The sequence below is a fragment of the Falco biarmicus genome, chromosome 14 (assembly GCF_023638135.1).
Source record: "Falco biarmicus isolate bFalBia1 chromosome 14, bFalBia1.pri, whole genome shotgun sequence".
NCBI classification, from domain to species: domain Eukaryota; kingdom Metazoa; phylum Chordata; class Aves; order Falconiformes; family Falconidae; genus Falco; species Falco biarmicus.
The window spans coordinates 10,537,827-10,547,925 of record NC_079301.1 but is presented as its reverse complement, the minus strand read 5'-3'; the positions used below and the strand labels follow the sequence as shown (position 1 = coordinate 10,547,925).

The 10,099-nt window shown below is 42.3% G+C and overlaps 1 protein-coding gene across 1 annotated transcript in view; it reads left to right on the top strand.

Moving 5' to 3' along the window:
- The first annotated feature begins 1,563 nt into the window (after positions 1-1,563).
- HTR2C (5-hydroxytryptamine receptor 2C) overlaps positions 1,564-10,099 on the top strand; it is a 95,589-nt gene continuing 87,053 nt past the window's right edge. The window contains exons 1-2 of the mRNA XM_056359792.1: positions 1,564-1,855; positions 9,379-9,778. The gene's annotated coding sequence lies outside the window, so the exon portion shown is untranslated. The remainder of the gene's footprint in view (positions 1,856-9,378; positions 9,779-10,099) is intronic.

The following is a 10,099-nucleotide window of genomic DNA, read 5'->3' as shown; positions in this document are numbered from 1 at the left end:
GTTTGATTACAGAATATGAGTTTTGTGTGACTCATATTGATGTGGACATTTATAACATTAGTAAATCCAGATGTAAAATTGAAGCGTTGGGCAGCTCCTACATCCTATGGCTCTTAAGGCTGCTTTTAATTCTTTTTTTTGCACCAAGAAACCTCCCAAGCAAGCAGCATTTGTTATGCCACTGTAGATGTCTTGTGGAACATCAAGTGCACCCCAATGCCTGCCCTTTCCCTGGCTCTGTTTCCTCTGCAGGATGGCTTATCTTTGCAACATTGTGCAGCTTTCTGAAATTGTGCAAAACCTTTAAATAAACACCGTGTTCTGGACTGAATGTAGGCATGGGGACTGCGGTGGTGGCGTTTCAAAGTGCTGGACTGAGGCTGTTCAAACAAAATGAGTGGCCCATGCTGTGGAGCTGATACTATGTGCCTGCAAAATTTTTCATTAGAAAATGATTGGGAAAGGTAAATTAGTTCTGTGGTGCTTCTTTGTTGTGTTTATCACAATTACATGCAATTCACGTAAAAGGATTTTGGGAATCTTAAAACAGAGGAAGCAGAGTTTTATATGAGCAAGTCATATTGGGAGGTAACGGCACATTTCAGGAAAAGAGATGCCTGTTATGCTCTCACTCTTAAGTCTTGGCCATAATTAATTTAGGAAAGGTTTTAATTCCCAAACTGGTAATGCTCAAAACTTTGCTGGAGGTTGCAGCTGCTCAGCTCTTAGTCCTGTGGCACAGGTCGTGAGGGACTGCAGTGTTTTGGCTGCCCCCACAAGAAACTTTCCATGAGTTTTAAATATTATCCATTGGGACTGACCTTGCAGTAACTATTTCCCAGAAGAAACTGAAGTTTTAAGGCTTCCTAGTTTTCAATGATTTACGTTGGAACCCTGTATTAAAGGGGAAAACCCTAATGAGATATTTATTTCACAACGGTAATTATAAAAATAATGTTCTAATCTGAAAAAAAGACTAATAAATGGGAAAACCCACAAAGAATCCCTCAACATCAAAAGCCAAGATATTATGTTTTTATTATTTTTTGTAATCGTTTTATAACAAACAATTTTAAGCTATCATTGTTTGTTATTGCTTAGTGTTCCTAAAGAACTTTCTTTGAGACTATTTTGAAAGACAACTAAATGAAATAAGCTGCACTTTTCCCGTCTTAGGTAGGCTAGGTCTTAAAGCTAACAGTGCAAAGCGTAGCCTCATAGTCTTTAAACATTAAATAAGTGTTATTTCAAAGGCAGTGCTGTAACAAAGGCCTGTGTGTGTGTCTTCACCCCTCTGTGAAGCACTCAACCAATTATTTTGTTGAGTCTCCCCCAAAAAGACAGGTATAAGCATGGCCTTTTTAGTAGAAATGGCTCAGTAACTTTTAGGTGGTGGGAAAAATTAGACTTGTGACTATGAACACTTAGGGTAAGTACACTTCATCAGTCCTAAAGAGTTGTCTTAAATTTGACCCAAATGTTTCCTGCTGATAGAAATGCCGCTTCCTTCGTTTTGCATATATTCAGAAGTGGTACATTATGTGGTGTCTGCAGCTTGGACAGTGCCTGTCATTCTGGGAAGAAAAAAGCAAGCTGACATGGAATGTGTTCTTGCCAGCGATAGTGTTTGGAGGTTCGGCTCTTTTTGCTGCTGTACTGCTGTGGGCCAGGTTTAAAAGCTGCAGATATCCCAGAGCTGTAGTAAAGGGTTTTCAGTGGCTTGGATGAGGACTGCAAAGATGCATCAGAACAATGTGGGCAATGGCTTCTGGGAAGATCGTGAAAAAATAAAGTATGGCTAATGGACCCGAGCTCTTCGCTCTTCCCTTTTGGCAGTCGTTCGTGGTAACATAAAGTAAGTATAAAGCCTGGCGCCAGGACAAAACACTAGTGATTTACGCTTGCTTTAAGAGATCCTAAAGCCAAGAGGGATCTTTAAGGGCTTCCCTGAATTAATTTCTGTTTGAATTGAAGCTCGAAGCTTAAGCCAGACCTTGCAGGACTGCAGCTGCCTGCGCTATGGCCATAGCACCAGGGAGCTGGGCTCGCAGACGGTCTTTGCCGCAGGGTTCAGTTGGGTGTGGGGTTGAGCCTGCCCGCAGGTGTGTGGGGTGGTTCATGTGCTCAGACCTGAGCAGGGGGAGATGCTTTGCTGGATGGGGCCACGAGCAGCTCTCTCCTGGGCTTCCCTGCAAGCCAGAAAGATGGCATCCTGGTGTGTGTGGATGAGCCTTGCTGAACACCTGCACCCTCCTGAGACCAGCATGGGTCACGTTTGTGATGCTGAGCAAAACTACTGTGGTAAAATCACCAGGGCAAATAGCATGAGGAGAGTTTTCCCACTTTAACAAGTGGGTCAGTGGGATTCAGTGAAGAACAAAGACTGAAGGAGTGGATGTTTGAGCCTGGTGATGAGCTGAGATGTGCCTGACATCCTGCTCAACCCAGGTGCTGCCTCCTATTTTGGATAAGACCCCTTTGCTTCTCTGAATTTGTTGTGTGGGGGTGCTGGACTGTGTTTCTTGCCCCATCTGCTTCAGGGCCATTGAAGATTAAGTTTTTGGATCTGCCTGTGCTCATTCTTGATAGATTCCTTCAGATCAGCTCTGTCTCCAGGGGACATGAAGTGTTGTGGGGGTTTTTTTTGGTTTTGTTTTTTTTGTTGTTGTTTGGTTGGTTTTGGGGTTTCGTGGGTTTTTTGGTCTTTTTAACTTAGATCTGATATTTCTGTTTGAAATAATCCCCTTCAGAATTAAAATGATATCTCATCATTTCTATATTACAATTTAAACCCACCATAATAGCTTAAATTTACATAAACCCAATATTTAAGCATTTAGACGAGAAAGCTACAATCCAGGAAATTCTCTGGATAAACACATGGAACTGCTTAATTGCAAACAGTTTTAGCTCAGAAAAGCAGCTGTCAACAATCCTTTCTTAGGCAAAGGTGTAGGTGAGGTGTGGTCTCTTCTAGCCCTTTGTATTGTGATCACCAACAACTGCCTCAAGTCACTAATTATGGAGATAATTTTCTTCATATGATGACTGATTTAAATGCAAGTCATGTTTGATGTTTTCTTTTGTAGCCAATGCACCTATTAAAATACTTTTTTCCCCTGTATTGTTAATTGAATTCCAGCTTTGAGGCAAAGGCAGTTTGACACAAATTGCAGGTAAAATTCATCACCTAATAAATAAGAAATGTAAAAATCAGGAGAAAGTACAGTTGCTAACCATGGTGTACTATTAATGTAAAAAAATTTGAAGTTACTGTAATGACACAACCAGTGCTAACTGTTACCAGGCAATCAGAGTCAGACTTTCTCTTTGGGAGAATTTAATAGATAACTGGGATTATACAACAGGGTTAACATCAGTTACTTAAATGAAAATGTTTTGGCTGCAGTCAGTGTCTCCTAGGTTGGACTCAGGTTTATATCATGCTTCTGCTTTGCGTAGTGTTCCTTCTAATGTTTTCTGCTTTTTAAATGCCCAAGTTGAGTTTAGCATGCATTGCTTTGGAGGTGGAGCAGGGAGCTGATGCTGCTCTCATCCTTCCTGACTCCAGAGCAGCATCTCCCCTTCACCCACCCTGATCCCAGGGCTGGGGGTAGTGTGTGGTTCATGGGCTGAGGCGCTGAGCTGCATATCTGGTCTAGGGGAAGGGAGAAAACAACCCTGGCAATGCACCAATGCAAATAGCTTTGTCACTAGTGGATTTTGTTCTGTCTTTTCAAGGGACAATGTTTTGCTCTGTTACAGAAAAAAAATCCAGACTAAAGCCACTTGGGCCACTTCTCTGTTGGCCACAGGGTACTTGTGCATCCAGGGCAGAAAGCAACTCCTGACCTGGTAAAATGTGGGCAGTCCAGCTGATCCTTACTGCTGAAGAAAGGATGTCTTCTGCTCTAAGGCATTGCAGGAAAGGAACGTTGTCTCCTGTTATTTAAGAAATCCATTCCCTTTCTTATGCAAAGCATATAGTAACAGTAGCAGAAAACATCATTAACCTTCCTTTCATTTGGGGAGGAACTGGTTGGTTGCACTGAAACTATTATGAGTGATATATTGGATAACAAACAGGATACTAATTGGAGATAATGTCAGAGAAGGGTCTGAGGGACAGAGCGAAAGGCGATGCTTGCGTCTGTCTCGTTTTCGGTGCAAAGGACTGCAGTAAAAAGGAAAATGACAGAGGGCAAAGCTGAAGCCATGTGTGGCTGTGAGGTTAACACGTACCCTACCTTGGTGCCAGGGAACCTCCCACTTTGCACCCAGTTTAATTCCAGCCAGTGGCCAACTTTTGTGGGATGAAAAAAAAATTCGAGTGTCATGGAGAATGTTATTGCCTACTTTTTCTGACTGTGCAAAAATGTAATCATTCACTCTTTGCTCTTTTCTAAGTGTTCTATAAAATACATGTCTCCAAAATTGCCCATGCTGACTTTTTAATGAGGATACTGAGATGTGTTCATACCTTGGGACTTTGGATATCACCGGTTGAATAGCTATAACAGATTGAAGTTAGGTGGATGGCAGGTTGAAAACACTGTCTTGGTCTGTGCTAGTCTGAGTTGCTTACTGTCGCCCAGAGAAAATGCAGTTCTGTGTCGAAATTGTGCCCTTTCTCATCAAGAGATCAAAATGACAGTTAATCTTCTGCCGTTCTATGAATGTGTGTGTGGGAATTGCTCTGTTGTAGAGTGTTGAGTTGTTTTTGTGATGAGTTGTTTTTTTCTAGATCACCAAGTATGCTGTTGATTACGAATTAGAAGTTTTAAATCAGGCCTCCGGAGGGTACATGGCTATCTTCTTACACACCATGAAGCCCTTCAAAGGAAAACTGAAAGCCACTGTCTGTAAAATAATAATGTTCTTTCGCTTTAGTTAGTAACAGTCAGTATTACTGAAATTGGGTTTAAATATTCTTTCATTCTGGTTTTGGAGGTTTTATTTGCTGGTTCCCAGTTCAATCTGGTTTAAGCAGGTCTGGGGTAAGGGACAGGCATAACCTGTCCCCCGCCTCTGGCTGTCTCCCTCAAACCAACGTGCAGAGCCATGCAGAGAAAAAGTTGTCCAGTGCAGTGTCTATACTGTGGTCAAAATGCAACTGCAGTCTACACAGTCGTACTTTCAAAGATTAGAACAAATGGAAGAAATACTTTAATTGTTTGTGGACTAAGAGAGAAAAAGGCTGGCGGTTGAATCTGAGATTTATGACCTTTGCAGTTCATTCTTTTTCTACTTCTTTCCAAGACCTGTAACCACTGTTTTGTCCCCATTTCTGTCCAACAGTTAATTACATTAGTTCACTGACAAAGTATTAAACAACTCCAGTCTACTTTAATAGCTACTTTTCTAATTAAGTATCTGTAATGGTTTTGTTCTCAGTCCTGGACTTTAGGCATCTAATTTGTTGCTACCCAGTATCTTGCAACTTTTCTGTATTTTTTTTCCTACTCAGTCATGTTTGTGATGGGAGGCCTTTTCTGCGGCATTTGCAGTAGGGTCGGAAATGCCGAGTATAAGGCTCTTCCTTCCTGCGGTTCCTCGGCAGGCGTTTGCCATATCCCGCAACCCGCAGGAGCTGCCCAGGGTGCATTCAGCCTGATGGTGCCGTTCCGCAGGGTCGCCTGTCGCAGTGCGGACAGCTGCACGCCGGCTTCAGCACGTGTCTCCTCGGGCTGTTTCCCACACACAACCTGTAGCTTGCAGTGCTCTCCGGTGAAGCCCCATTCATTAACGGTGACGTTTCTGCCTCCTGCGTACACACGCATGTTGAGGACAATGCTCTGAAATGAGCATCCCTGGCATGGCTTCAATGTGCCAGCGACATGCTCCAAGGTGGACGGGCTACCCTTCAGTGGTCTTGGATTTACTTAGTACCAGGGGAGTCCATTCAGATATCGTACCCTCACTCAAGGAATAAATATTTGTCTTAAACAGGATTGTAGCTCACTTGTAAAAGCATAGTGTGAAGTCAGCAGAGGTGGCTTTTCTTCCTAAAGCCATATAAATAGATCTCTGCGAGGCTCCTTCGTCAGACCAAGAAGAAATCCAGTGGGCTCAAAGTCATAGGCTCAGGGTTCTGCCTGTGGAAGGAAGGTCTGGAGAAAGTGGGCTTAAAATAGAAATAAAAATGGAAAAAAATGGGTAAACCCCTGTTTTGTGTCTCAGTCACAGTAGTTCAAAACTGATTTAAGTTTTCATATTTTATTTTTTTTAGGGTTTTTTGGTTATTTAAAAGATGATTTTGACTAGTGTAGCAACTCAACTCCAGTGCTAAACTCAGTCAGCAGAACACTGAAAAATGTATTAATAATGATACAGAATCTTAAATGCCTAGACGTTATCCTGCTACTGCACTGGCTTTAAACATTTATACATTTCAGGGGAGCAGCAACTTAATTCTTAATTAAAATCACTAAGCAAATGCAGATTATATTTAATTTAAATATTTATAGAATTTGTTTAAGCTTTCAAAATAGATTAGACATCGAACAGTGAAACTGCTAACATCTGAATGGTAATTTTACTTCTGAGCCCAATTAAGAAACTAGTCAGGAATACACCTAATAAGTTGCTGTGTTTGAAGAAATATTTTATAATATTGTCTGTACAGAGGGTATTTAAAAATGAGTGCTGTCAAGTAAAAGGGACAGTTTAGAAAAAATTTGTTACTTCTGACAGTATTTTAAAATCTTGTATCTTCTCTTCACTCTCTGGGAGCTGCAGTTCTTCCCGTCATCCTGAACACAACTGCAAAAAACGTATAGTGAACCAAAGAGAGATTAAAACATACCAAGATGTCAATCCACTTGATTTTTATAATGCTGAAGCACGTGATTATCCCAGTTTTGATATCCATGAAGTTTTCAGGATTGGGTTTGAACCTTCTGGAAATCTGTTTGGCAACATCTGACATTTTTTCGGTGTGGCAACAAGTGCTCCTGAGGTTGAAAGGCTCCTTGTGCCTTTCATACAGAAGCTTCATCAGTAGCTCTTAACTTGCCTTACAGTCTTCCACTGGTTTTTACTCTGTGTTGTGAAGTCTGTAAGAGATGCAGGATCTTTGCCTTTCTGGTTCTCCTTTGTAATGCTACAAAATGTTACGTGAACTGTTTTAGATTGTATTTCCTGTCTTTGTACACTGCTGTTTAAGTTGGAATATAGCATGTGTTTAATTTTTTTCTTGGCCTCATTACATTTTATCCTTGCTTCACCACATCATCTGTCTTGTTAGTCCATAAATCTGATCTATTCCAATCAGTGGAAGTTCTGTTTCCCCTAGCTTTGTGTAACCAGCAAGGCTAGTGACTTTGAAAATTGCGTTCCTGAAAGGTCATTTTATAAAAGATGCGAGAGGAGGCATTGTGCAATGCTGATGTTGAAGGCTGGGGGCTTGTCACTAATATTAACCTCAAAGCAGCTGCTGCAGTCTGGTCTCTGTTCCTGGGCTGATCCTGGTAGCTATCGCATACCACAATGGTCACCAAGGTGGGTGCCTTTGACCTCAAACTAGTGGCGCAGCAAAGTCCTCACTGGGATTTGTGATCTGTATGCAGTATAAATTACGTTGTATTTGTAGGGTGGCCTGGTAAAAGAATTGCCAGTTCAGAGTCACTTTTGTTGGAAAAGGACTTTTTAAACACAGGTTTTGTGGTGCTTAGAAACAGGCAGTGATACAGAGCCAAGAACTTGCAATGGCTGTTCCACCACACCATCCTGTTATACGAGAACACACTGTGCAAGTCTCCTGTGCCTCATGACTGGCTTTCTCCTCTCTTCCAAAAGCACTGATGGGTTGGTACTCTGTATATTGACATGACAGTAGGTCTGTAGTTCAGCTGAGATCAGTTACATTCAATACCTTTCCTGTTTTCCAGGCTTATAGATGTCAGTTCTTCACTATGCTCTTCTTTCTGTGCCGATCCTGCTTTGGGGCAGGTTTGGTGGCACAGACACCAACCAACATGTATTTGCTAACGACCTTCTTTGTGCTGCTGCTGCTTCTCCTCCTCCTTCCCACTCATTTAGCACTTCTGCATTGTGTTAGATACCCACAGGAAACTCTTGGGCAGAGATTTCCATCTTGCTTGGATGCCTGTACAGCCTCGAGCAGAATGAGCCTCGGCTGGTGCTGTTTTGAAGCTGTAGGCTCTGTGTGAGTGTATAGGGTGCACTGTTGAATTCTGTTGTTTTCTGAGACTGTGCTGCAGTGAATGTTTTGAAGCAAGAGCTGTTTAGTTCCTCAAACTGTCATGCTCTTCCCTGGCCTGGGCTCCATGCTGGACTGTCTCCCCCTGCCAGCCATGCTGTCTTCCATGATACATGTAGTGGCTCATGTCTACAATTCATGCTTGCAATAGGAGACTATTCACTATCTTGGATAAATGAGTTTGAGATTCATGAATGAAAAGAACAGGATGAAAGCTAGATACTAGTATTTGTTTCTTTTGAATCCCTCCATCCTGTTTTTCATTTTTCTGATGTTTCAGATGGGTGTCTATTGATGCCATAGACATAACCAGGGAGAATAAGCAGAGATGAAAACGTGCCAAGTTTTGGTTGGATTACTGAAGGGCAGTTTCCAAAGCCGTGTGATACTACTGCAGCAAAATTCAACTCTGCTGATTCATAGGGGTTTTAATTAATGTATTTATTTAAAATTGTGAGGTCTAGTAGCCTTTTTTATGACCCTTCAAATTTGTTTCTGTTTGTGGGTGACTCAGATTACTTACTTTTCTAGCCCAGGGATGCTGCAACATCATGTGTCATGCTGTACTGGCTTTGATAGTCCACTGGTGACTGCAGAAGGCAGAAATTCTTCATGTCACACAGATATATGCCAGTATATTCCCTTCTGCTAATTTGTCAGATACGTTACTTTAATTACCAAAGTTAATGCTTAGGGGTCTGACTGCTGAAAAATTTTGGCTGGAGCTCATTTGTCATGTTTGCAGAGGAGCAATTTGAATGAGCATGAGCTTGCGTCAGTTAAACCTGGAGAAGAAATTCAGATGTAAACCAGACAATAGAGAAGTAAAGGTGAAGAGTGGTGTGAGCTCTTGCTGGCGCTTGTGTGACAAAAGCTGCTTGTATTTGAAGCTGTTAATTATAGGCAATTTTTGCTTGGTGTTGTGAGGTTTGAATTACCCAGAACTATGTTTGCTGATAAAATACTAAAATCAGAACAAATTCTGAGTAAGCCACAGCTGATCAAATCATCTGATTAATAGGATTTTATCTAATGGACTAAGTTAATGTTGATGTTTGAAATGTATTGCGTAGAAGCCACAGATAGATTTATATTTCAAGGATGAACACCGTTCTTCATTCTTCCCTCTCTTTCCCTCTCTCTCTTTCTCCCCAAAGGTCTCCCTGGTGTGTCTGAGTCTCCCTCCTGGTGAGCTGTTCAGCTCTGTGCCAGCCACAGGTGCAGAATGCTCTGAAAAGAGCCCACTGAAGGCATGCTGGTAAGATCCTGAGTCACAGATGGAGCAAACTTTTCCAGCTCGTCACCATACACCGGCCTCAGACCTTTGGAGCAACTACCAGAGGGGCTGAACTTTGCTGTCCCCCACTGTGCTACCTGGGACCTTTTCCATGTTAGCAAAGGTTGATGGAAACCTGCACCTAGGTGGTACTATGTGAGAGTGAGATACTATCCCTGCTTCGGTCCCTGCCAGCAGCACTGTGTCACCACGCACCAGATGTGCAGGCGGCTGCAAAGAGCTTTCCTCCCTGAGCACGGCTGCTCTCTGTCAAGAAAAAAGTAAGTGTTGATCAGTAAATGCTGGGCAAATGTATCACTGTATGTTCAGATAAAAAAAAAATGCTTGTCCTTGTGGGCAGGCAAGGCGGAGAGGGCATGCCAGAAGTCTGGCAGTGGCTGGGTTGGCTGGACTGGGAAAGTGTCAGTGCCGACCCACTGCCCTTACTTTGCCTGGCGAGGCAGCTCTCCCAGAAGAGGTGAGTTGTGGTGAAGCCAAGATTCGATTTAGGAAAGTTTACTTGGTTTAAAATGCTTTGTTAGCAAATACTGCCTCTGATTTCTTGTAACTTTTAACTAGCCCCAGTCCATCTCTGTATTTTA